General features: G+C 36.1%; 1 long non-coding RNA gene across 1 annotated transcript; it reads left to right on the top strand.

The window, feature by feature from the left end:
• The first annotated feature begins 325 nt into the window (after positions 1-325).
• LOC138104593 (uncharacterized) lies at positions 326-24,332 on the top strand. The gene is made up of 3 exons (XR_011148144.1): positions 326-408; positions 20,558-21,056; positions 21,640-24,332. It is a non-coding gene; the product is annotated as an uncharacterized lncRNA (long non-coding RNA).
• The last annotated feature ends 1,232 nt before the right edge of the window (positions 24,333-25,564 follow it).

Raw genomic sequence — 25,564 nt, 5'->3', positions numbered from 1 at the left:
CCAGATATAAAATAGTGCATATATGTGTGCAGCTCTCTTAGGGCCCTATGAAGTGCATTCTTTTGCATTTTGCATTCACACGGACAGAGAAAATTTGTTAATTGCTTCTATTTTATTTGGGCTGTCTCACTGAGGAATACCAAGAGATGGGTTTCTTTCTACAGGAGAAAGCCCAGCAGTAGCACTCACACTGATCTCAAAGCCAGGTGGATGCAGTGACTGTGATGCTGCTGAACAGCTGTTAGTGTTTAACACCAGTCCAGCACCCATCTGACACACTTTCAAATGATTGAACGATTAAATGTGGGTCAGTCAATTGGGATAACAGGAATAATGGAATTGTTGCAGAGTTTCTGTCCCTTGCTTCTTGAATAAGTGTCTTGGTTTCACCTCTTTCTGTCCCAAGAGGCAAGTGGCTTTCTTTGTTATCACTCGTCTATTTCTATGCTGATGAGATGCTTGTAGAACTCCCTCAATAATGTTCTGAGAATTTAAGTTGCTGATTAACAAATTCCCTAATGCCTCTTGTCATAGCTTTTGAGACAGTGCTTTATGTGATAGAGATAAACAATTAAGAGTAATTCTCTGAAATCAGAATGTCTCCATGTCTTTGGAAAGTTACAGCAATTTCTTCAGAGAATTCTTAATTTCCATATGCAGGGTGTGGTATTGAATTCAGCAATTCTTTTACTGGCCAGGACTGAAGCACCTTCATCCTCTGTAATACTTAAAAAGTACTGTTGTTTTGGGTTTCTTAGAGTTTTTTGTTTGTTTTGTTTTGTTTTTCTATCGATCTTCTGTTCTCTTTCTAGATATTTTAATGGTTACTGTATTTTTTACATTTTACTGTGCCATCATCTGAGTGCTTCCTCAATGTGATCACGGTGATCATTATATTAGGTAGTGATTTGCATTGGTCTAGGTAGGGAAGAGCAAACAAAGAATTTAGCAGACTTTTCTATTTAGCATCACTCAATGAAGCATAAATACAGTCAAACATCAAAAATAAATACAGATACATCAAAAGTTCAGGACTATACAGGATCTCTTCCTCCTCTCTCCTAGGGTGACAGATGCCATAAACTGTCACCCAAGTCTTATCAAGCACCAGATATATGGTCTTTCTTTGACTATTTATCTTTAGATAGAATTTGGACTTGTCTTTATATTTTTTCCTTTTTTTATTGTTGGTGATAAAAAAGTGGAAACCTATAGAGATTTAAATATATCAATATTTCCAAGGGACTATAAATAGAAAATCCATTAGATGTATCTTCAGGCTTTGGAGATAATTTTCTACAGGGAAAACTCACTGGTTTTGAAAAATATCTCTAATATAAAAAGTGCAGCTTGTGACATTGTAACAAATAAAATTGTTCAAATAGAAGTATGTAAGATGATTTTCATAATGAAGACACTTATATTGTTGCCATTGTCACAGTTAGTATCTTTCCATTTTGTACAATAAAATTGGAGAAAGAACAGGATGAGCTAGCCCTGTTCAAGTTCTAAAAGCATACAGAAACAGAAACTGTAGATCAACTTATTATCATTTTATACACATAGCTGTCATGTTAAGTCACCACATTTCAAAGTAGTAAATTACCAAAGCATATTATGTCAGAACTTGAAAACTATAATACATTGCTCTTGATACCCTAGACCCCTAAGGCAATATCACAGTCTGTAGTTTCTAACACAGATATTTACTCTCCAACAAAGTGGTAATAGCAAAAGCTCACAAAGTCTTGTGCTCTTTGGCTTCCTGGAGTTTGGCAGGCTGTTCATCCACCTGACACAATTAATCCCAACAACTAGACAATGTAACAACATCAACATATGAACTTTTTCTGAGAACCACTTTATCATATGTTGCATAAAAATATTTGAGGGCTGGACAAAAGTTCAGTTCATGATTATTTACAATACAGCAAACTTTAGTCTAAACGGAGACTGTGAACAGCTTTGCCATCTGTTGTTTAAAAAAACAGAAAGAAAGAAAGAAGAGAAAAATGAGTTCCATTTGCTTCAAACAGCTATGGGATGGTCAAGCTAGAAAACTTGGCACAGGAGATGTTTAGAATTGAAAAGAAGTTTACATCTGGTCTCTGGTCACAGATTATTTAACTTATCTGTAGCTGCCTTTGTTATCCCAAGCTTTGAAATCTATTTCTGCAGTTTTTCTTTGGGCTTGCTGCAGTTAGTCCTGGCTACCAAGAGCAGTGTTGTGAGGCTACCCTGGACTATCCATGGCTGTGGCAGGCAGTCCAGGGCAGGAGCTTCTGTAAGTACAGCTTCTCCTGCAGACACAGGCTGCCAGAGCTCTCCCAGATGCTGAGGCAGACAGCTCTGCTCCCAGGAAGAAAAGTGGCAGGGAGCAGGACACCTGCGTGCTAAGTAGGAACCAAGTTCTTAAGTCAAAGTCTCTTTTTTAAGGGCTACACTGGTATTTGTAGGCTGTGGATGGTGTTTGGATTTTCAACAGGAGCAATTTTGGGCAGCAATGAACTAGAAGAAGGTGAGCTGTAGTTGCCCCTGTTATAAAAGTGCTTAACTTGGCTGTGTCAACACAACCAACACCACAGCTGGAGAGGTTTCAGTGGTGGGAGAACCCTCTACACACACAGTCACAATTTGGACTTAGGAGGGTTGATAAGACATCATTTGCTTTTTTACTGGAAGAAATCCCAGGACTGGAAGACATAAGTAGAACCAAGAGAGATATTTAAACTGTTGAAAAAACTTCCTGTGGACTCCTGTCTGAAGCAAGCAGTTTGAAAATCTCCATGCAAAAGGTCTTTTACAACTGAATACTTTCACAGATTTTCAGATGTATATGTGTTGGTGAGTCATATCCTACACTTGGGGAAAGCCAGTGCTGCTTATCTTCCACTGTACTATATTATTATTTTTATACTATCAGGAGAATACGGTGAGCATTCAACATCATATAAATTCCCTAGAATGTATCATACACAAACCTTGCAAAATTAATAAAAAGATCTCTGGCTACCTTTAAATTTACCTGGCTTTCAACTAACTCAGAAGTGTAAAAAAATTGAACATTCAGTGAGGCAAAATGTGTTTGAGACACTTTCTGAAGACTTGTTTATGTAAATCAACAGACTCTCTGAACAGACTTTTTCCTCAGGTGATAGGTATAATAAAGGCAAGTCTTCCTTTATCAAATAATTCAAGCATAATATAATAAAAGTTATAACTAAAAGTTTAAACTTTTCATCATCTTTTGCAGACCTAAGAAAACAGGATACTTATAAAAAATAGCAAATTATTTGAACCTTTGATCAAATATTGAATTTTTGCCACATAGAAGTTTCCAGAGATGAAAACTAATTTCCTACCATGAACTGTTTCCATCTCCCCTCCCCTCTTTTTTTTATTCACTTACTGGCCTGCTTGGTTATGGTCTGGACTAAAAATAAAATCAAATGATGCATGGAGAACAGGCCAACACTTCTAGCTCATTCTTTTTGCAAAGAAGAATTCTTATGTTTAATTCAGATATGGTTTGGCAAAGTCTCTCTATGTCTCAGATGAAATAAACTGTCAAATTTATCGAGGTTAGACCAAAACTAACAATCCTGGGCAACAACTATGGAAGAGGTTGAGGGAGCTTCAAATCCCTACAGTCATGTGTTTGTACTGCTATTCCTCGTAAGTTAGATCATGCTATTGTAGTTCCTTCCCCCCCACACCTTTGTCAGGGTACATCGATACCTGCTGTGTGAGTAGTAAAAATATGTGATTGTGTGACAACCCCATAAATGTGGTGCAATTCATGCCTAGCTAAAAAACCCCACCTTGGTGAAACTTGTAACTGTTGAATATTGAATTAAATGGATCTATGTACTTTCATCATGTCTTCGTTTATAATATTTTGATCCTGAAGATGGACCATTCCACAGTATCATAGATTCATGGGATCATTTAGGTTTGAAAAGACCTTTAAGATCATTGAGTCCAACCACTAACCTAACACTGTTAAGGAAGAACTAAACAGGAACCCTGCAAGAGTTTGCCAGTGCAAACAGCAAAGTGCAACAGGCTTTCTGGGGATGTCCAGGCTCTGGAATAAGCCTATGAACCAAGAAAATAGAGGGATTGCCTCCTTTGCTTTTTGCCCCTTTGTGGCAAAACCAGATTTTAGTCTCAGACAGGGCCTTGAAGTGAAATTCAACTCTCCTATGTGACAAGGAATCTGAAGGCAATGAGCTAAACAATTTTTATATGTAGACTTAACCCATAAATTAAAACAGGCTTGCCTTTTTATATTGTTATTAAAACATATTATTCTACAATTACTGATTAGCAACACTCTCATCCCATATTTGGTGTTGCTCAAACCTGGAATAAAAATATATCTCAAACCCAGCTGGGCTAAAGATTTTCTTAGTACACTCTTTTGCTGGATAAGGTCTATATGTTTGTAAGGTGTTCTACAAACTTTTAAAGATTATCCTGTCTATTTAAAACATTTTATTATTTTCTTAGATAATTTCTAGATAATCTCACCCTTTCTTACTCCTTTTCAACAGTTTGAGTAGGACTTGAGGGAGGTCGTAGCCTCAAATGGAAAATATATGCTGAAAAATCTGTTGAATAATTAGGAGATACACAACATTTTGTTTATCAGCTGGTGTAAAAAGTCCTTAATCCTTTACAGTCATTTCAGATACCTGGTGTTAACAGTAAACTGAAATATTTGCCCAAACTTCAAAAAAAAGTTAAGTGTGACTTCGTTTTAAAACTTGTTGTTTGTTTGAAGTTGTTATATATGCCTCTACTAAAAAGAGAAAAAATTAAACAGCTGGAATCTTCTTCCTATTTTCATGTGTCGTGTCTAGGAAGACAAATTCCTCAAATCTTCGCATAACCTATGTAGCATCTCTTACATGTAGTCACTACCTGCTACAATGCTTTGGCTGCAGCACATTTCTCACCCTTGGGATGAGGGGTCAGCCATTTACACACAGATTGTGAGTAGATTTGCCAGCTCTGAACCTCACCTGAGATTTCCAACATATGTTTTAAGTTTCCTAGTCAGATTGAGAACTGTGTTCTTGGACACCTTATATTTTGCATTCCAACTGGAACAGACAGTCACAGGATAAGAGATGCCTTAGAATATTATTAACCTCTATCTGTCACTATCTAGCAAGTGATGGCTCTTAAAAAACATCTTTTTCAAACTTTCATCTAATTATAGAAATTATACCTGTGAGAATACCTATTACTTTTACAGGGATTTTTTCTATTGCCTGATGTTTTTTTGATCTTGAAATTTATTTTTACATCCAAAATCTTTTTTTTCCCCCCTATATATCCACCTAATTTCTAAATTGTTATTCTGTAACCATAATCACATGTGCTCATACAGCTCAAGCAGCTCTACTTTTAATGCTTACTAAGAGAAATCAAACATAGTGCTTTTCAGATGACATTTTGTTTCAGAGCTTTCCTAGATTTTTGGGGAATTTCAAGTCAATGTATTTCTGGCAAAAGCTCCATCATCGGATGAACTGATGAAATAATTCAAGTGTGGTGGTCCCAGTGAGAGAAAATTATGCTATCCTATGATAAGAAATCTGTGCTTCTGCAATACTACTATGTTTTGCAGAATCATAAAAAAAAATTACAAGAAGGTCATCTAGTCCACTGCTTGATTTGATCTGCATATACCTATGGCAATCCTGGCACATGTTTGTCTAACCTTTTCATAAAGGCATCCATTGACATCTGCAGTAAATGGTTCTTTATTTCTCCAGTGCAAGTGTATGTCCATTTTCATGCACGAGCACACACAAAGGGGTGTTAGGTGAAACTTTGGGCCTCTGTATCCCTCATATGTTATAGCTAATTTTTACAAAATCTTTTCTGTGAAAGCAACACTTTAAAAGCCGAAGTTCTGACAGATGGTCATTTTATCTGAGTGACAAAAGCAGTGGTTAATAGTTGTATGTTAGTAAAAGAATTAATAAAACAAAATTAAAAAAGAAAACTCTCCAAAAGCAATCAAGCATGGAAAGCAAGACTGGCATACAACACTCTCTTTTTTTTCATTAGATTATTAACTAATTAGTGATGTCTGTGTTGACCAGATAGAATGGGACAGGTTCTTATTTGGATTAAGCTGTGTAGGTCAATACATTTAAAACTACTCATATAACTGTCTCAGCATTTACGTCTACATATAAAGAGAAAATTAGTTTGATATTTTATGTTTCATAGACCTCATTTTGAAATATTTTCATTGAAATTCAACATATTCATTTATAAAGATGAGCAGTATACACATTAGTAATGAGTATTATGTTCTTTAGAAACAATTTTTCTCTTTGGAAACAATTTCATGTCATGAATGACTGACAGAGAAATATCAGGCAAACTTAGCAGAGGAAGAGCACCAATAAAAGCAATTATTCCTGTCAAAGCAAGTGGGATTGCTTCCAGTTACTCACAGTTTAGATTCAATCAGTGCATGTCTAATTTAAAGTCAGACCTTTCCATCCTGTGCTGTGCTTCTAGACTCCGATTCTCTTTATCAGTTGTGATCATGACACTGCAAAGAAATGGAAGACCATGCCTTACTTAAAGCAGACATTTAGTTCTGATTTGTGTTTGCTTACTACTCTGCAAAAGTGACCACTCTCAGAAGTCTCTCGAGGGAAATGCAATACAGTTACAGACTGCATGCTTGTCTCACATTAAGCCAAGAGACGTAAATCAAAATCTTTAATGGAAGACAAGTACAACAAGCCTAATGCTTTATAGAAAATTAATCTACAACCTTATCTAGAAAACCCTCCTTTTTATTCCTGTATATCACAAATCTTAGATTTTATTCCTGTATATCACAAATCCAAGATTGAAACCTACAGCAAGTTCCTGTTCATTCAGAAATATATTTAACCAGAATATAATTGTGGGTAATGCAAAGCTGGGTGGCTGTAGCTGGCCTGAAATTTGTTGTCAGCAGGAAGAAGATTAATTTCATTTACTCTCTTTGTCATGTCTCACTGGCTTCCTGTCTTTTTAGCTTGTTACCTCCAGTGAGCTGCTGCTGTCACTCTCAATTCACTTTCTACTCGGTTATTTGTTATCTGATGGATCTGTCTACACATTTTCCCAATATGACATTTTTCCCCTCCTGAACTGGAACTGTTAGTGCTAAGTCTATACTAGGAGAGAAAACCTACACTGAACTTAAAAAGGGGAAGGGAAGGGAAAGGGAAAGGAAGAAAATTACATTTTTATGATTCTGCAACAATGCTCCTGTCCAAGTACTCTGTCTGCCTGAGGAAAACTGCCTTTTTCCTTGTATTTTTTCGTGTAAATAAAAGAAGCAGTGATAAGATATGAAAGCATGTATTTATAGGCTCCAGGCCTTACATCTCAGTCCCTGCATCTGTGAGGAGGCTCAAGAATAAGAGGAGTACTACACAGTGTTCTGAATAATAAGGTACATAGACGAGGAATTGTTAAAAGAGAATATTTGGAGTATTTGAGTCCATTTGCAAAGTGTTCTGGAATCAGAGGATGTGGAGTGTTCTGCCAGCAGTGCTGAGTTTTAACAGGATTATCCTGTAAGGGGACATCCATATTTCAAAATATTTATTGTATGTGTATGTACCTGTGCCTGTGGATATGCTGTTTCAATTACATTATCTCCACCTGACCTAACAGATCTCTCTTTAATGCAGCTCTGTAGATGCTTAGGGACAAAATGGGAGGACCAGGGTCAGACTGCCTTGCTCCTTCCCCAGGGGAGCAAAGGAAAATCTATTCTACCATTTTATACCCTCTGGCTGCACATAGGGTATTTTTAAGTGATTTGCTAAATTGCCTATAACAGTTGCATTACATGAATGCTATACAGTGCCAAGTGAGAGACAAAAGGCTATCCTCAGTGGCTTTTCTTACAATATGCAAGGGTCTTAACCCTATAGTTTCTCCTAAGACTAAAAAAATTTCATAACTGAGAGTGACCTTTTAATGTGCTTAGAAACCATACAGGTTTTGTTATAAAAGTAACTTCCCAAAATTACACAGGAACAAAAGTTGTGTTATCAGAGGTGTCCCTGCCTTTTAGCACCCTGCTCTGGTATAGGACAGAGGCTGTTCACCAAGGCCAGTTTTGGTGAAAGACTCCAACACTGTAGGCTCCTTTTATTGCCAGGAGAGACAGACTTCCTAAACAGACAACCCTGAGAAATCTTGAAATTGCCTCCAGGAGGTGCTCCTCTTACTGTGGACAACAGAGCCAAAAGAATCCACGCTTCTTTTTATAGTATCAGTCTGTTCATTATTTACAGTTTTAAATGCCTCCAATGCTGATCAGCAACATGACATCAATTTCAAGTGTGTTTGAGATTATATTTATTTCAGATTGTCAGAAGATGAGAAACAGTTGAATGATCACACGAGGTCTAAACCTGGGCAGCAAACATAACAGCAAGAGAATATGAGGAATGGGTAGGGGTATAATAATGTTTCCTCATGACCTTCCAAGTTTTAACTGATTTGTTACTCAGGGAAATACAAAATGACTGACAGTTTATACTTCTTTAAAATCAGTCCTGAAAAATCCTGTGTTGTGAGCCTGCTCTGTGATCTGCCAGCTTTCCTGCTAACAGTACAAAGTTCTCATTTGGGGGTGTACCCAGAGATATATCCTGGCAGGACTGAAAGAGAAAACTTGGATTATCATAGAATCATATTATAGAATGGCTTGGGTTGGAAGGGACCTTAGACATCATCTAGTTCCAAAACACCTTCCATGGCTGGGGACACCTTCCACCAGACCATGCTGCTCAAAATCCCGTCAAGGCTGTCCAGTGTCCCACTGGATGGCATCCCTTCCCTCCTCTGCACAAGTCCAGGTAGATGACATAAGTTTCTCATCTCTCATCCACCAGCATCATGTGTAACCACATTGTAAAAGGCCAACTAAATTTGTCAGGCACAATTTGCCCTTGATGAAGCCATGTTGACTGTCACAAACCACCTCCTCCTTTTCCGTGTGCCTTAGCATATTTTCCAGGGGGATCTACTCCATCTTGTCAGGCACAGACATGAAACTCACTGTTCCTCAGGTATTCCTTTTTTTTTTTTTCTTTTTAAAAATGGGGTTTATGTTTCTTCTTTTCCAGTAAGGAACATCTTTACTGGATTGCCACAACTTCTCAAATACGATGGATACTGGCTTAACCACTTAAGTTCCCTTAGGACCCACAGATGTGTCTTATCAGATCCCATGCATTGTGTTGGATAGAAACTCAGTGAATCACTTGCTTTGCAGGAAGAAATAAAAAACTATTATCCAAGTGAAGAGTTCAGCTCATACTTTTACTCTTGCATGGCAAGCTCAGTCTCCAAACTTAGTCATTAAGCGGAGTGCTATGTCAAGAACATTTCTAAAGGGAAAGTTACTTAGCACTGCTAAAATGCAAAGGAAAGTCCTCTCCCCACTTCTGGAGTGAGGGGAATGCATTGAGGAAAATTCTTGCACTAACTGTGGAATGTGAACTTGCAATACATGGCCATTTACAGACAGCTGTGGCAAAACACCCCTAGCACTACTCTCATAAATGTTTGCTGTTGCCCAAGTCAGCTGGAAATTTTCTGCCTGAAAGTTGAGTTTTATCATTCTTTAAAAACAAACAAATGAACAAAAAATATCTGGTAACTCTTCAAATAAAAGACAGATGTTTGATATTACAGCAAAGTGGTAGCTTTACTACCATGAAAGAATGCTAGCTTACATTTTAAAAACATTATATAAATTTATCAAAGAGAAACAGACACTACAACTAATTTGCTTTGTAAGTGAGGTATGGTCCATGTAGTGCCTTTTTCAACATACATCAAATACATAAGTACATTCTCAAAGTATCCTGGAAGGTGACGGTAGCTAACAACACTGAACAAATGGAAAATGAGATCATTTTTCAGGCAGAAAGAATAAAGAAGGAGCTATAAAAATTAAAGCATTAGTTTTTAAACTAAAGAAGGGAAACTTAAAGAAAGCATAGTGTGAAATTATTTGACAAATCTGAAGACTGTAATAAATTGTGAAATTGGGGTGTGCCCTTTTCTTTCCATTTAATACAAAAGAGTTGATAATATTACAGAATATTGCCTGGTGACCAGAACTAACAGTTGTGAGCTTTAATGTACTATTCAGTTTCACTTTTGTAATCTCTGTAAAGTCTGTAATGACTTTACATTCGTGCTGTTAACCCACACACAAACCAACCACAATGTTTTTTCAAATTATGGTTGACAGACTGTCTTTGTCTTGCAGTGTTTGAGCAACTAAGCAAACTCATATCTTTCCAGGATTTTTCTACAACTGTTAATACTGTCTGTTAATTTGTTTGCCACTTTCAGTTGCCATCAACAATGTCACTGTTCAACAGAGTAGACTGGGAATAGAGTGGTGGCTATTTCCTGAAGCAGTATTTTCGTCACACTTGATGCAAGCATGCACACAAATCTGATCCTATACAGATTAAAGTTTCATGTTCAACAATCATCTAATTCTAGTTTAGGTCACTTCATAATAATTTTACTTTTTTTCCTGCTGTATTTACTACAGGCAAGAAGAGAGGAAATAAAGTATTCTTGTAGAAAAGTTTTTGTTCCATCTGTACTGTTTGACATATGAGAAAAATATATCTTCAAATAACAGAATTATTTTTAAAATAGCTGTTAAGGGATAGAAAGGAAAAATCCACAATACCTACAATGACATCTAAATACAAAAGTGAATTTAATTTATTACACATACCTTTCCCACATGAAAATCAGGCTCTTTCATGGTAGCCAAGTTCTGAGAAGGACTTATGAAAGGACTGATCTCAGCTGAATAGCTAGGTTCATTTACATACAAGGAATCCCACAAGCACATTATATATTTATATATATGTTTATGAATAATTTTGGGCAGGCTTCATTACCTTCCAACTGGAGAACCAGATTACTAACAATAAAACATTACACAAGACTAAAACATTCTACTATACGAGTGACAAACACTACCTTTATTACAAAATGACATTTTAGAATACTTTAAAGCATTTGCATTTTTATTGTGACTGTTTGTTGTAGCCTTTCATCTATAAACCCAATTTCCCCAGATACCATCAGACCTTCTCTAGAAGAGTCATCAGATACCACAAACCTATTAAAATTTTTTATTTTTAATTTCTTGAACTGCAAAATTTTGTAGTTTAAAAATCTGATATTGCTGGGACATTCCAAGGCTAGAGATGAATATAAAATCCCACTGGGAACCTGGAAATCTCCTCTTTCCCAGAATGGGAATCTGCACTGGCAGGGTAAATAAATAGGACATGATTTTTCTGTCTTGCATCTTAGTATGGTATATCACTAATGTGTGGTTTGGGGCTGCTACAGTTTAAGGAATTAAGGGGATGACATTTTTTGCCAACACATTTAAAAATATATGCATCCAAGTAGGAATTTGGGAATGTATTTACAACTACACAAAAGAGTAATAAAGGAAGAGTACAGATGAAGTAATTAATGTGTAGAATAACAAGAAAATTATACCTAGCACAATACCAAGATTTATCTTATTTATATTGTTAACATAAATTGTGTAAAGGTGATGCTACTATCCTGATTTTTCTCAAATCAGAGACATCTAAATTTTGTCTAAAAAAATGCATTCTAGGTTGTTTGGGTTTGTTTGCTTGTATTTTCTTATTATTAAGTATAGGCATTAATTTGCTAATAAAAAAGTAAGTTGTCCCATGTAGGAGAATTCACAGATAAAATACTATTTTCTGAATCTCTTTTTTTCCCACTTTTCACTTGTCATGAGTGCAATGGCAATGACATTACTCTGGAAGCTGTGAAAATATTTCTCACCATGACATTGACTCTTAAGTTTGGCCCTGGACAAGTCAGTCAACATCTCTACTTCTGTATGCTCAACATTGGAACAGAGATAATAAAGCTGTATATACACTGTAAATCCCTGAGAGTAGGATTACAGCATCCTGCAGAAATACTTTGAGAAGGGATTAAAAAGCTTTGCAATTTAGCCTTGATGCTTCTCAAGTATTGCAGGAAGTTCTGTGCCTCAGAATTGGCTGTAATACCTCAGTTAAAAATCTGTAGTGCCTGGTAGTAAGGTTTAACTAATTGTCTATGATATCAAGAAAAAAAGTCAAGACCTTTCCACACAGCTGTAAAAAGGGTAGCTACACCTCTGAATTGAGTTCATACAGTTTTCCCTGGTTCCCCTTTTTTTCTCATTTTGCACCTGCCCTCACATAGGGTTCTCACCCTGGCATCAAGTGGATGTGCCATAACCTTAGGATCCTTTCCCCACCGCCTGTCCCCCAGAATTCCAGCTCTTCCTTCACCTCACCTCACTCTTCCTCACCTCACCTGTCCTTTTTCTTTGTGGCTCTCAAGACTAGTAGAAAGAGCAGTGCAGAGCCATCATGCCAAGAATAAGGCTCATCTTCTTATATGTGAATATGCTGATTTCCTTTATGAATTTTGCATGAAGTACTTAATGTAAATGGGAAATACAATTACCCTCTCTCACAGAAGTGCTGTGAGAATTAAATAGTTAATGACCACTAAGCTTTGTTAAGTATCATTTTGTAATTTTGATTTCTCAATTCCAAAGTATTATTCTAGTAGGTATTGCATCTAATTATCTGTCAACCCTTGTCTGGAGCAAAGATCATATATTTTAACTGGACTACTATTGCAGAATCTCCTTTATCTCACAGCAGGGCTGTTATCTAATATGGGATGAAACAATTAAACACTAAATGTTCTGTTCAGATCCCATTACAGACTTCAAGCTTTGAAATCAAGCTTTATTTTTTGTATGGGATTCCTTTACAAATAATTCATTTGAACTTCTAATGAACTTCTGGAATTTATGTGATTGGTAACAGACTGTGATTGGTAACAGGTATTACTACCACTATGACATCAGTACATTTTTTTCCTAGGAACTTAAGCTTTATTTTGAGGAACTGCAAACTGTTTAATAAAGCAGGTATATTCATTAAGGATGCTTAAGAGCAGGAGCAGAAAAGTAATGCTTTCATTATGTCAATGAGCACAATATTCTTTGCAACTTTTATCTTCTTTAATTGGGTTAAAACATCCCCCAAATTAAACCTTGCTCAGACGTTTTTCACCACTAAAAGTTTTGTTTATAAAACCAAAGCTTGACACTACTTACATAATATAAATTAGGACCAAATTCAATCTTAGGAATATCTTGAAAAGAACAAGTGTCCATTTCACAGAACTACAGAAATAGAAAACTTATTTACAAAGCTATAAATTTCAAGTAAAAAGTCTGTATTCTTTGCATCTTAGTGTATTACAAGTATTCTATTACTAAGTTACATACAGAGGAATGTATTTAACAAGTTACTGAAGAAAAAGAAAGTAGAGGAAAAAGGAATGAATATGAGAAGAGACTGTATCCTAATAATCAACATCCTGTAATCTAATTGTAAAATACTCTGACCTAAGAAAACTGGAATAAACCGTACAAAAGGCTTTATTAATGAATAAACAAATTATTAACAAATTATTTCTTGTTTAGTCTATGCTAAGAATATTTTTTCTCCCTTAATTTAGGAAGCAGTTTTTTTCAAAAGGGGATTTCTGAATTTAAAATCATGCTTGGTGGGTGTATGAATCATATATGCTCAATCATTAATTTCAGATTTTTCCATGGACACTGCTTGAAAATTCTATTTGTAAATATAATGATAATTCAAAATATTATTCTGGTAGAAGAATGATCAAGGAAGAACACCTAGGAGCCTAGAGAATGAAGTCACTGAATGGCAGAAACCAAGAAGGGCTTGAATTAGTCCCCAGTAAGAATCCTCATTCTCCTGGGTAGAAGACCAGTTCCAAATCTGAACCTGGCTTCTAAAACCATCTCTCACTTTTATACTGAGCAAAGTCAATTTAAAAAAAATTAGATGAGTACTATCCCTAAGCACTGATGGTAAGGATATGTGGCTTCCTTGCTAGGGCACAGCAGTGGTCTAACTTGATCTAACTCGGCCTTATTGGCCTCAAGACCTCATCTGAGAGTGCTGAGCTGTGAGGTTTGGATGGAAGGTTCCCTCTGGACCCAACTGAAGAATATTGGCCCCTTGTTGCTCCAGAGTGGTATAGATGTGCTCTCACACATTTTATGTGTAGATTGTTTGGGGCCCTCCCCTTAAAAACATCACTGCACCTGGAGCTTGGATTGTAGTCTGATCTGCAATTAATAAAGAGTACAAGTGAAAGAAAGGAATGCTGCATCTCATTTCCATTTGTTCTCCAGATTCTTAGAAATCCTGAGAGATATTTTCCTTTAATATAAGAAAGACATGCAAGAAGTAAAAATCAGTGTGTTTTCAAGAAGAATGTAGAACTCTGTGTTAATTGAATGTTTTGAGCTTCCTTTCATACACTGTTCAGTTGTTATTTCACTAGCAATTTATTTTAAAACACTCATCACATAGAACTATTCAAATCAAGTCAACAACACTACCCATAATAATAATAACTAATATGTGGTATTTAAACAGTGTTTGTCCTCTTCAAAGCATTTTACAAATATTGATTCATGATCTATTGGAGAATAGGAAAATTTGGGGTGGAATATATTAATGTATAGTCTTTGGATTAATTAAGATTTATAGTGTCACTCTTGCTCTTGGCAGAATTCTAGGTATTTTCTTGGAATTTGCCTAGGACAATTTTCGCCTACTTTATTTGCCTATCTTCCTGGGAGGTGTTAGTTTAAATCTGAAATGCTAATATCTGGAGTAGCATCTTTTTTTGTCTTCTATGTTTTTCATTTTTATCTCTTGGATACAGATCTGCTTTGCAAATTTTGGACAGACAACTGAAAGCATCAATACACGAATGCATCTTGGGCCATTTAAAAATTATCCTTCACACAGCCCATCAGCAACAATAATGGTGATGGGGCCTCACCCTGTGCAGCGCTCCATAAACCACAACAGCACCAAACTGAGAACATGAGTAAGGGCTGAGGGCAGGAGGGAAAAATCCTGTGTGCAAAGAGTTCACAAGAAAAATTTCCAGTTTACAAATACTGCAGGAAAATCACAGAGCCTTAGAATGAACAGTGCTCCTCAATTATCACCTGGAAACAAGGTGGAATAAAAGATTACCAAAAAGCTTTTACCACCTGCTGTAGCCACTTTGTGCTAATCTTGGGACAGAGAATGGCTGTAGAGAGGTCCCAGGGAAGCTCTTTGGTGAGAATAACAGCCAAGGACCCTGTTCTTTCAGGAGCTCCCAGAAATTCCTGGAAGAATAAACCAAGTTTTGGGTTTTGGGGTGCATTTTTCTGTGTCTGATCTTTATCCATCTTAACACTGAGAAAATGTCTAAAGTTCCTGCTCTGAGGCAGGCTGAATACTCCTAAGGCTGACTTAAATTTCCTTTCTTATTTGAGATTTTTGGAAGATAGATTGACTAGATGGGAAAGTGCTCTCATCTATTTCTTATCCACTCACAGATCCTCTCTTTTCTTGACATTCCCTTCGGTCATTGAACATGTCCCTTTTAAGTAGACAGTGATCTGAGGAAACATTGTTTTACTGCAATCTCCACTTGCATGTACTAAGAGAGGCAATGTGTATATCTACCTCTTTCCATGACTAATGTGTAAAGAGCCTTAATCTGCTTTTTTTTTCATTCTATGTCCCTGATGATTGTTTTATAGACCAAATGAACTCCGTTGATTGATAACTTCAGAATAGCCACCGTTAATGACCCAAGAAGAGATATTTTATCTTTTCTTAGTAGAGCTGCTCTGGATCTCAAATATTTTGTAACTATTTGTCAAAATCTAGATAAATTATTCTTATAAATAGAAGTTGTAGTATCCAGAATGGTTTATCATTCTGGAAAAAAATCCAGTATTTTAATGCAGAATTTTCACTTAAGTAGTGTACCTCTGGCTTTCTATAAAGTGGATTGGTATTGCATTGCATCATCTAAAATATTTTGGTATTCCCAGTGATGAAAACAAAGCAGTCACCTGGCAATTGAAAAGACAGATTTCAAAAATAAGACACCAGGTAGGAGGCAATAGTAGCTTCACCAACATATGTAAGCAGAGTACAGGTTTCCTTAGGAATAAACATAGATAATCTCTTTTCTTTGGCATTCCCTTTTGTGTCCTTATAAAGATACACAACGATATGAGGAAATTTAATTTCTGCTCGACCATTTCAGGATTCAACTCATTACTGCAGGTTTGTTCAAAAAATTATGAAACACATTAGCTCAAAAACATACAAACATCAAAAAAAAAAAATTCCTGAGCATTAGTCTACGTTTTTAAGAGTATATTAAACATTTTTTTCTAAATTTTACAAACAATTGCTTTAACAATAAGACAGTCAATTTGTAAGTAAATACTATTTTTCAGTATTGTACTAAGTCTTTTTCCTTCAGATGGAGAATTGTCTGCTTAATGCTTCTGCAGAATCTGGTATACCTTAGTTTTTCCAGCTTCCGTCCTCAGATCACAAAATCATGAGGTTTTTTAACTTTTGCTTCAGAAAGTTAAAAAACCTAGGAATAGTCTTTTTCTGAAATCTTTCCATCACAATTGAACACCAAACAAGGGACACTAGAGCAGCACTCTTTTCCTGATTCTTCGAGTGAACTAGTTGGAAATTTTGCAATGGCCTTCTGTTGCCAAATAAAAGCATGGACATTCTTTTTCTTTATGGTTGCTACATGGCTTAGTAACCATTGCAAAAGCTTTATACCTATGCTTATCCTGAAACCATCTGTTGCTCCATTCCAAACACGCAATACTTACGCTGTTTCTTATACTAATCTTTATTTTATCTCCTGCTTTTAATTGTTCAGTGTAACCAAACTGATTGAAGATTTTTTTTTTGCATCAGTTGAGTTTCTTTCTTCCCAGTCTTTCACGTAACTGAGACAACAGGTAAGTATAAGCATCCTTCAGGCATCTCTTAACTAACAAAATTTTTATATACCTACCAGCTACTGTTAGTTCCAACAAAGGCAATTATTCTTTTCTGGCACAAGAAAAGTAATGTACAAATATTAGTTATACTGCAGTGTAGTTCAAAAGTTCAAATGAATTTTTGAAGTTTTGTGCTTAACATTTATTTGCAGTTTAGCTGACAACTTAGTGGTCTTGTCTGAGTATTTGTTCTAGCCTTGAGTCTTCATCCTACATATGTATTTAGGAGATAACAGGCAAATAAATATGTAAAGGCTTTGTGTTCTTTCTTCATTGCTACTTCCTGGCAATAGCCCCATTCTTGTGGCAAGTTCCTACACTTGGTCCTCTTGTCAATGAACCTATAACACTTTAGACACAAGGTCATTTCTTTTCCATCACATATTTGATGGTACAAAAATGTCAGAAGTCCATCTGTGGAACAAAAAAAAGAAGACAGTAGAGAGAAGGAAAAGAACTTGTATGTAGATTTGACTGAAATTTAAATAAAGCACCTACAGAGAGTAAGGTTTTCCTGTTGGAAGTTACTAACTCTGAAGTGCTTCTTACTCTTAGTATTCTCTGTAGGGAGAGCTAATTAATATTAGCATTAATTTAAATATTTCATTCAAGTAGCTAAAATCAAGTAAGATGAATCAGGGCTTTGGAACTGATATTTTCTATTGCTTGTGTTATAAAGCAAGCTTTGGAAACACTGTTGGAGTTCTCTCCTCTGACAAGCTCCACCTTCATAAGAGCTTGGGCCTCAGCCTCTAACTGCTCAAAAAAGTATTTTTAAAGTTTTTCAAAGATTTTCCAAGCATGGATTTTCAACACATGCACCAATTCATACACTGAAGTTTTCTCAAAAAAAAAATCAATCCCTCCAGTTTATGAACAAATTCTGAGTTTCTCTGAAAGTATGGTCCTCATTGTAAGCACTAGAAGTATGACCTTTTGTCTCTAAGTTGACCTGTTTGTAATACAGCAAATCCTTATAAGAAAACTGGATACAAGCCAGAAGTCTGTGTATGTCTACAGAGTTTCATTTAGGTAACAAAATTCTGAATTCTTAGTAGAATTTTCACATCTGCACTAGTCTTTAAAATAAAAATTACTCGGAATGTTTTTCTTGGAAAGAAACCAACCAAACACCCAAAGACTTCCCCTCACTTCTCTCCCTTAGTGGACTGTCTACAGATATTGTTATAATTCAACATAACCTTTCAGATCATTAAAATGCCGGCATTGCCTTAAGAAAGATCACAGTGTTCCCTTCCTCAAACACCTTGGCAGTGTTGATTGCACAGCTCGACACTCTGTTCTGCATGCGGGAAGGGAGCGTACCGGGGGAGCTGCCATCACTCACCGCCGTGCACACAGAGCGTACCTGTGCAGGTACCTGCCTGGCCACAAACAATAGCTCGTAGCCCTGCTTACTGTTTCCTTCATATATACACACACTAAAAAAATAGAAACTCTGGCTTTAGTGCCAGCCCAGATGCGTATTTCCAAAGGTCAGTTTAATTCATCAGAAATAGTTGAAAATATGCCAGTTGAAAAGATGCCTTTCCACTGGGTCTTTTTGCTCTTGTGAACAAACGTTTCCTAATGTTGAATACCTACATAAAGGGCAAGTTCTCTCTACAGAACTGCACAGTGTCTTTATTACTGATACTGGGCTCTCACCTCATATACAGACTTTTCTGCTGCACTGAAGTAACAGCTCAAATATCAAGCTCAATACACTTCATGAGGGACTGGGGAGAAATGTTTCTTTTCTCTCCAATATAAACTTGGAAATAAATGATGGTATTATCTCCTTTATAAAAATTTAATACTAGTGTTTTAGCAACATCCATAATATCAACAGTCTGTCATGCTGTCTAGTACATACATGCCATGGAAGCACAATAGGGATTTGGAGACCTGAGATGAGCGCTGGCTGCTGAGGTGTTATGTACAGGAGGACACAGGCTGGAGCACCTCATTTTGACTCAAGGTTTACAATGCACTAAAGCTCTGCCTCTGTATAGGAGAAAGGTAATACACAAAAGGCATGGGAGGAAAATGAGCGCAAACCAGCTATAAGTTAGCAATTTCATCTGCTTGGCAGGCTGCCCAAGACTCTTGTGAACTCAGGAGGAGGAAGAAGCCAGAGGGACTTCAAATCTGTTTCTGGGAAAAACATAGCAATGATGACAACAGTAATATGAGCAGGAACTACATATTTATTTGCACATTCTTGTATATATTGGATAACAGTGCACTGTAAACACATTAATTCATAAAGACAAAGGAATTACTTTTAATCTTTACTTAATGGAATGTTTCTGACAAATCAATATTATCTGCATGATTTTCCTGTAGATCTGTTTGTTGGGGGTGTTTTTTTCAGAAAGGTAGAGCAGCAACTTAATGAAAAAGTAAGAAAAATTCATCTTTAATAAAAAATTGCTATTATTTGTTATTATTGGACTGTAAATTTTTTTGCAAATACCAAGAGCTTTAAAAGAAGTAGATGATGCATAAGAGCGTAAGAGATATCAGGACAAGCAGAAGAACACAGGAAATAACCTTGTTAATAAGAATACAACTAAATATTATGGTTAGGTATGAAAGGAGTCAAAAGAAAAGGTCACGCTACCATTTTTCTAATGAGTAATAAGTAAACATGCCAGAATATCAACTACAGAAAATATGTTCCATCAGATTTAACTACACAAGTCCTCATATCAAAAGTTAAAATGGGTTACAAATTGCTTAAGACTTCTGTATTTTGCCTTGCAAACAGGGCAGTAAAAATTTCTTCCTCAGCAATAGAAATACCTGAAGATAGCAGAGGGCCAATGACAATTCAACTCCTGAAAACCACTTTTTGAATCACCTTTAGGAAAGGTGGTGCAGAACAGTTTATACCAGTCCTGCGGTGAGGAATAAACAGTCTAATGATGCAACCAAACATGAGTTCTCTTCCCAGCTATTTCCAGCTCCTCACCTCTGTGCCTGTGCCTCCAGGCCCTGCTCCACAGAGCAGGCATGCCTTGCAGACACTGCTTTTGCTGAGTTTCAGCACTATTGCACTCAGCACTTCTGCGACCAGCAGCATGAGAGAAAACACACCACACAGGGACCCTGCCGGTATTAGGAGCACTCAAAGGAATTTTGACATAAATACTACCTTTCCCAAGAATAAGGTTTGGTGTATCACTCTAACTTTTCAAGGTATTTAGATAATTGGCTATTTGCAAAAGCCATTTCATGAGCAGAAATAGAGCATGGTCATTCCCTGGCTGGGATACCAACATCCTTTAGTGATGAGTCGCCATGGAACTCCTAACACGGTAAGTTAAAACCTAGACTGAAAATTATTATGAGTAGGTTTTAGTTTCATTGCCTGCTATGATTCTTTAGCATAACTATTCATATGTCTATTTATACTCATGAACATGTCCTGGAATAACTTTGCCACTATACTACAACATCCCCATTGTAAATACTTTCCAGCAGGAACAAGAGAAGCCAGTTTCCCAGCCAAGAGACCAGACTTCAGCAGGAAGTGATCTCAGTAGGCATATCCTTCATTTCTGGAGTTATTTGCTTGAGCCAAAAGTCAAATGAGGACACATCTAAGCACACAAACTAGTGTAAAGAAAATGTGCTACAAATTAAAGAGAAATCAGTCAACAGAGGGCATATAAAGTACATTAGGCTCTCTCTGTTTTGTCAACAATACACACTTCTGCAATTAAAATAGCAATATTTTCTAATTCCCGTACTAAAGTGATAAAGCATCATTTAGCGCTAAAAGACTTCCAGATATTCTACGGAAATCTAAACACATGTGGATTAAGGGGTGTGTTAAAAAAAAGTCTGTCTTCAGATGAAGAAGGCTGCAAAATCTTATACAACAGTGTGAAGCACAGTAACATGCACACAGAATTCCTGACAGGAAGCAAAGATCTTTCCCTTGCCTGCTCCTTATGCTCGAGACAGTATGCAAAAGGTAAGTTACAAAGACATTTGACAGTGATGACTGGAAACCTCAGAACATATAAATATCTTACTGATTTGTGACTGCTCCTTTTGCTTTCTTGATGAGATTTGGGGACAGTTTATGAATCAGGGCTTCATAAATATCTGACAGTTTTTAAGGATTTTTTTTTTTAATACAATTATTACAATTATTTTTTCATAGGGTACCTACTTATTTATGATGGAAAGATACTTTGAATACTGTAATTGATACTTTGTGGTTTCTGTCACTCAGTATGGAGCCTGTATTTACTGTACATCATTCATCTCTGAATATATTATTTTCTATTTCTTTGTGATTTTTTTGTGCTGTGTATAATACCTGAATATACTGGAAATGATCGTGAAATCAGCACTATAATACCTGAATATACTGGAAATGATCGTGAAATCAGCACCTCTGTGAGATTTACTGGCATTATTATTTCCATGTCTCAGGGACAGAAGGACTATTGTTAAGAGTCCAATATATGCCTAAGCAAAATATTTATCTTCATCTAGCCTTCACCTAGTTCTTCACCCTAATCTCCTTGTCATTTCTACCCTCCCTTTAGCTTTTTACAACTGTTGATTCCACATATTGGTGCATCCTCCTTTTGAGGCAGCAGTACAAGAAACAAAGGACAAGTTCATATCCATCTTTCAGCACCTAATATTATAATAGTCCCTGACAGCTGAGAGGGACAACTCTAAGGACAATTCTGCTCACACCTTCCAGTCCTGGATTTTAGCATGCCCAAGTCAAATGAAATCTTCAAATCTTTCCCAACACCAACAGTCTCTATTGTGAATGTGGTTCTAATGAGACTCGAGATTTAAGAAGGTTCACAATTTGGCAAAATATCCACAGGTGTCACACCAACTGTATTTCTGACATCAGAATGACCTCACTGTATTTTGTGACAGAAAATGTAACTCAGTGCAATACTTACTGACATTGGCAATTAGATGCAGTTTTCCCATGCTCAAAAAGCCCCAGAAAATCACATTTGATTGGAAATTCTATCCCCTTCCCTCACCAGCGAAATTACATGGGAGGCAACATTTTAGTTCAAACAGTTAAAATCTGGCAAACTTACAAGCAAATGAAATGCTAGAGTTGAAATTATTGAACAACTTTATATGGCTTCTGTGTGCATTCTCCATAATTCATCAGGAAGTGACTAAAACAAAAAAGCTACAAAAAAGCATAAAAAGTGTCATAAAAAAATAAACCTGTCTGATAATTGTAGAGGAAATAAGTCAGAAGAGAGTGACAAAATTAATAAATATCCTTTACTGAAGTCTTTAAAGAGAATAAAATTCCCAGTTGGAACATTTTGATTTTAAATTTAATTTTCTATCTAAATTTTCCTCTATTATTAGTCTATAATACTTCATTCTTTGGAACACTTATGAAACAGTATGTCCTTTTCTGAATACACTTCATGCTTAATAGATTAGACATAATTGTGTTAAAACATTTAATCCTTAAAACTCTTTAATGAACAATGATTCATTCTAAATAATAAGCTATTTATAGCTAACTTTCCAAAACTTCTAAGGAAAAGGACAGGAAAAGAACAAAAATGTATTGTAGTAATTTTCAACATAACTCATTTTTTCATATATTTAAGGAGCAGTGAACTATTTATAAAAATCAGCAAAAAAGACTGGCAGAGTGTATCACAATACTGAATTGTGACATCAGCACTTGTTTCCTGCTGAGGAACAGACACTTCTTGAGTATTAAGATTTATGCAAATTAATTTCTTTTGACTTCCATTAATTTAATCCAGGTTCTTATTGATGGTGAAACAATCTATTAATTATTTGTTCCCCCAGAAATTCCAATCCAAATCATTTCTAGGGTTCCTCAAATCTTACAGGAATCTGTTGAGAGCAGAAACCAAAGGGGCATTTTAATCCCTTACACAATATTTCTAAAAGCTTTTTTTACACATAATCTGAAATATATACTGAACATCTGTACACAGCAATAACAAGAAATCTGTTAACTTATTATATGAATCCAATAACAGTATTTCCTTTGGGCTTTCAGTTCCAGTGATCAGAATTAAATAGCAAAAAATGGGAAGGGAGTAGGGGAAGTGCATAAAACACTTTCCAGAAAGCAAGTAATAATTCTTTGAGATTTGTACATATTCTGGAAGATTAAAATAAAATAAGAAAAATATAAACAAAAGTAAACACAGCTAAATGCTCATGCAATCCTTCTTGTTATTAAAATGGCTCTTCATGAAAATGTAATTGTCATTTTTTGCCCCTTCAAGGGTTTAGGGCTTGACTACACTGCAAATTAAGACATTTTTACAATATCAGGAGTCATAGCTGTACTAGTTTAATCTGGTTAGTACAGATAGCAATAGGAGTGAAGATGAGACATTAGTTTCAGTAAAGCCTAGAACTGCCAAGAGCCATAAAAAAAATCCATGTATTTTCCTACTGCCAAAGTTTGTGTTTTTTACTGTTACTAAGGGAATTAAAACCAGCACAGATATCATACTCTTCTGTTCACTGCACAGCTGTGCAAAAGCAGGAGTACAAAACCTGTCCCTGAGTATGACGATTCATTTCACCTATAGTGCTTCCATCTATCTCCCCTCCTTCCTGAAGGCTCACCAGATATCAGCCAGGAGCAACAGCAGATTTAATGTTCTGGCTCTGGCGAGCTGCTTTCTAATGCCATTTTTCCTGGGAAATGATGGTCTCTGCTCCATCACACAACCAAATTGCAATGTAACTCCCACACGGCATTTGGCAGTTCCAGTGGTCCCAAAGGACCCAACAGACCAACATGCTGAAGAAAGACGGTGTCCAAAACCAAGCTGCTATCTCCAGAATAATTAATCTGTCATAGTGCCACTTCCTTTTCAGTGATTAAAGTTCTGTTGAGAAACAAAGTCGTCAGGAAAAAACTCCAAATACTGTTCAAGTAGCAACATGCCACCTCCGGCAATTTTTTGTTGCAGAAGCTGTACAAATGGAAAGATGAATTGTCTTCACGTAATATATGTTCATATATGGGCAGTAGATCGAAGTCCAGTGTTTCCATATGCGGCACATCCAATCACAAGGAAAAAGAGTAGCATCATGGTCTTCAGAAGCCTCCACTGGAGTTAAGGAGTCCTACTGTGGCAAGAAAGTTGGCCTACTGTGCTCCAAGTCTTCCCAGAGACTTGCTTTGAAGAGTTTGAAGGCTGTTCATGGAGCATGACATTTTGGAAAGAAATTAAGGCTTCATTATCTATTTAGCTGTTACTATATATAATGATTTATTTTCACTTCACAATATATATACTCATTATTTTCATTAAGTAAAATCATATTCATTCAGAAATCTGTTTGTTTGTACAATTTTAAATTTTCCTATCAACTTAAGATGCAACAAAAGTCTATCTTCAGTAAACTATTACAAACTAAAAGCTGCCTTTTCTACAGATAGTAACTTGCTAAACAATTGAGGAATTATTTAGTACATGAATGAAACATATACACAGGCAGAAAAGGATATTAGAGAAGAATACAAGATTAGAATCCTGGAAGAAATCAGTAATCTTAACTAATTAAAATTTAAATACGTAAGAGTAAGAAAATGCCAGAAACAAAAATCAAACAGCACAAAAAATTAATTCTCAAAAATTAGATTTCTGGTAGCTAAATAACAATTAAGGAAAGAAAACAAGGAAAAAAAACCCAAATTTACTTCCCATGGAAATGCGTATGAGATCCCTTAAAGTTTAAGTATACATATGGGATAATTTATTGAAAATATTTTGAAACCAAAATAAAGAAAGACCTAGGGTATGGATGAGACCCTTGTAAAAGAATGTCTGACTCTTAACTCTTCCCCAAAGAATTTTGGCCCGTTGATACTAACACTCAGATCTTAGAATGAGGTCATATGTTTCTATCTAAGTAACTAGTCTTTCTGCAGATTTAACTGGAATGTCAGAGCACTGTCTATGCAAAGGTTTACATTTGCTCTAAATTAGACATGGCACCACTAAGAATCATGACACATTTGTAACCAGCAATAAATTTATAGCAGTCATAGAGTCTCTCTTTCCCCAGTTGCACTTGTAAATATTTCCTTTGGCAGTAGACTGTGAAAGAAGCCATACTCAGTATTCGAGCTGATGATGAAGTCATACCACACAGAAAAATATCATAGGAGAAAAAGTGAGTAAATCATCCTTTCTGTAAAAATAAATAAATAAATAAATTCACAAATATATGCAAAGCAGGTTGCAGCTATATAAAAACTAAATATTTATGTGAATCATGCAGAGAAAGATTTAAATTTAAACCTGGGAGACCAAGATTGTCACCAAGATGTATTGCTTTCCCAGATAAAGACCTAATTTTTAGCAAAAACAGGTCACTCATTGTTTGGATGGAAACCAGTTGTTACTCATTATTATGCTGGTTATGACTCAAAGAGGAAAAATGTACCCCAGACAAAATTCAATGATATGG

The sequence above is a fragment of the Aphelocoma coerulescens genome, chromosome 1A (assembly GCF_041296385.1).
Source record: "Aphelocoma coerulescens isolate FSJ_1873_10779 chromosome 1A, UR_Acoe_1.0, whole genome shotgun sequence".
Taxonomy (NCBI): Eukaryota; Metazoa; Chordata; class Aves; order Passeriformes; family Corvidae; genus Aphelocoma; species Aphelocoma coerulescens.
This window is presented reverse-complemented; position numbering and strand designations above follow the sequence as displayed.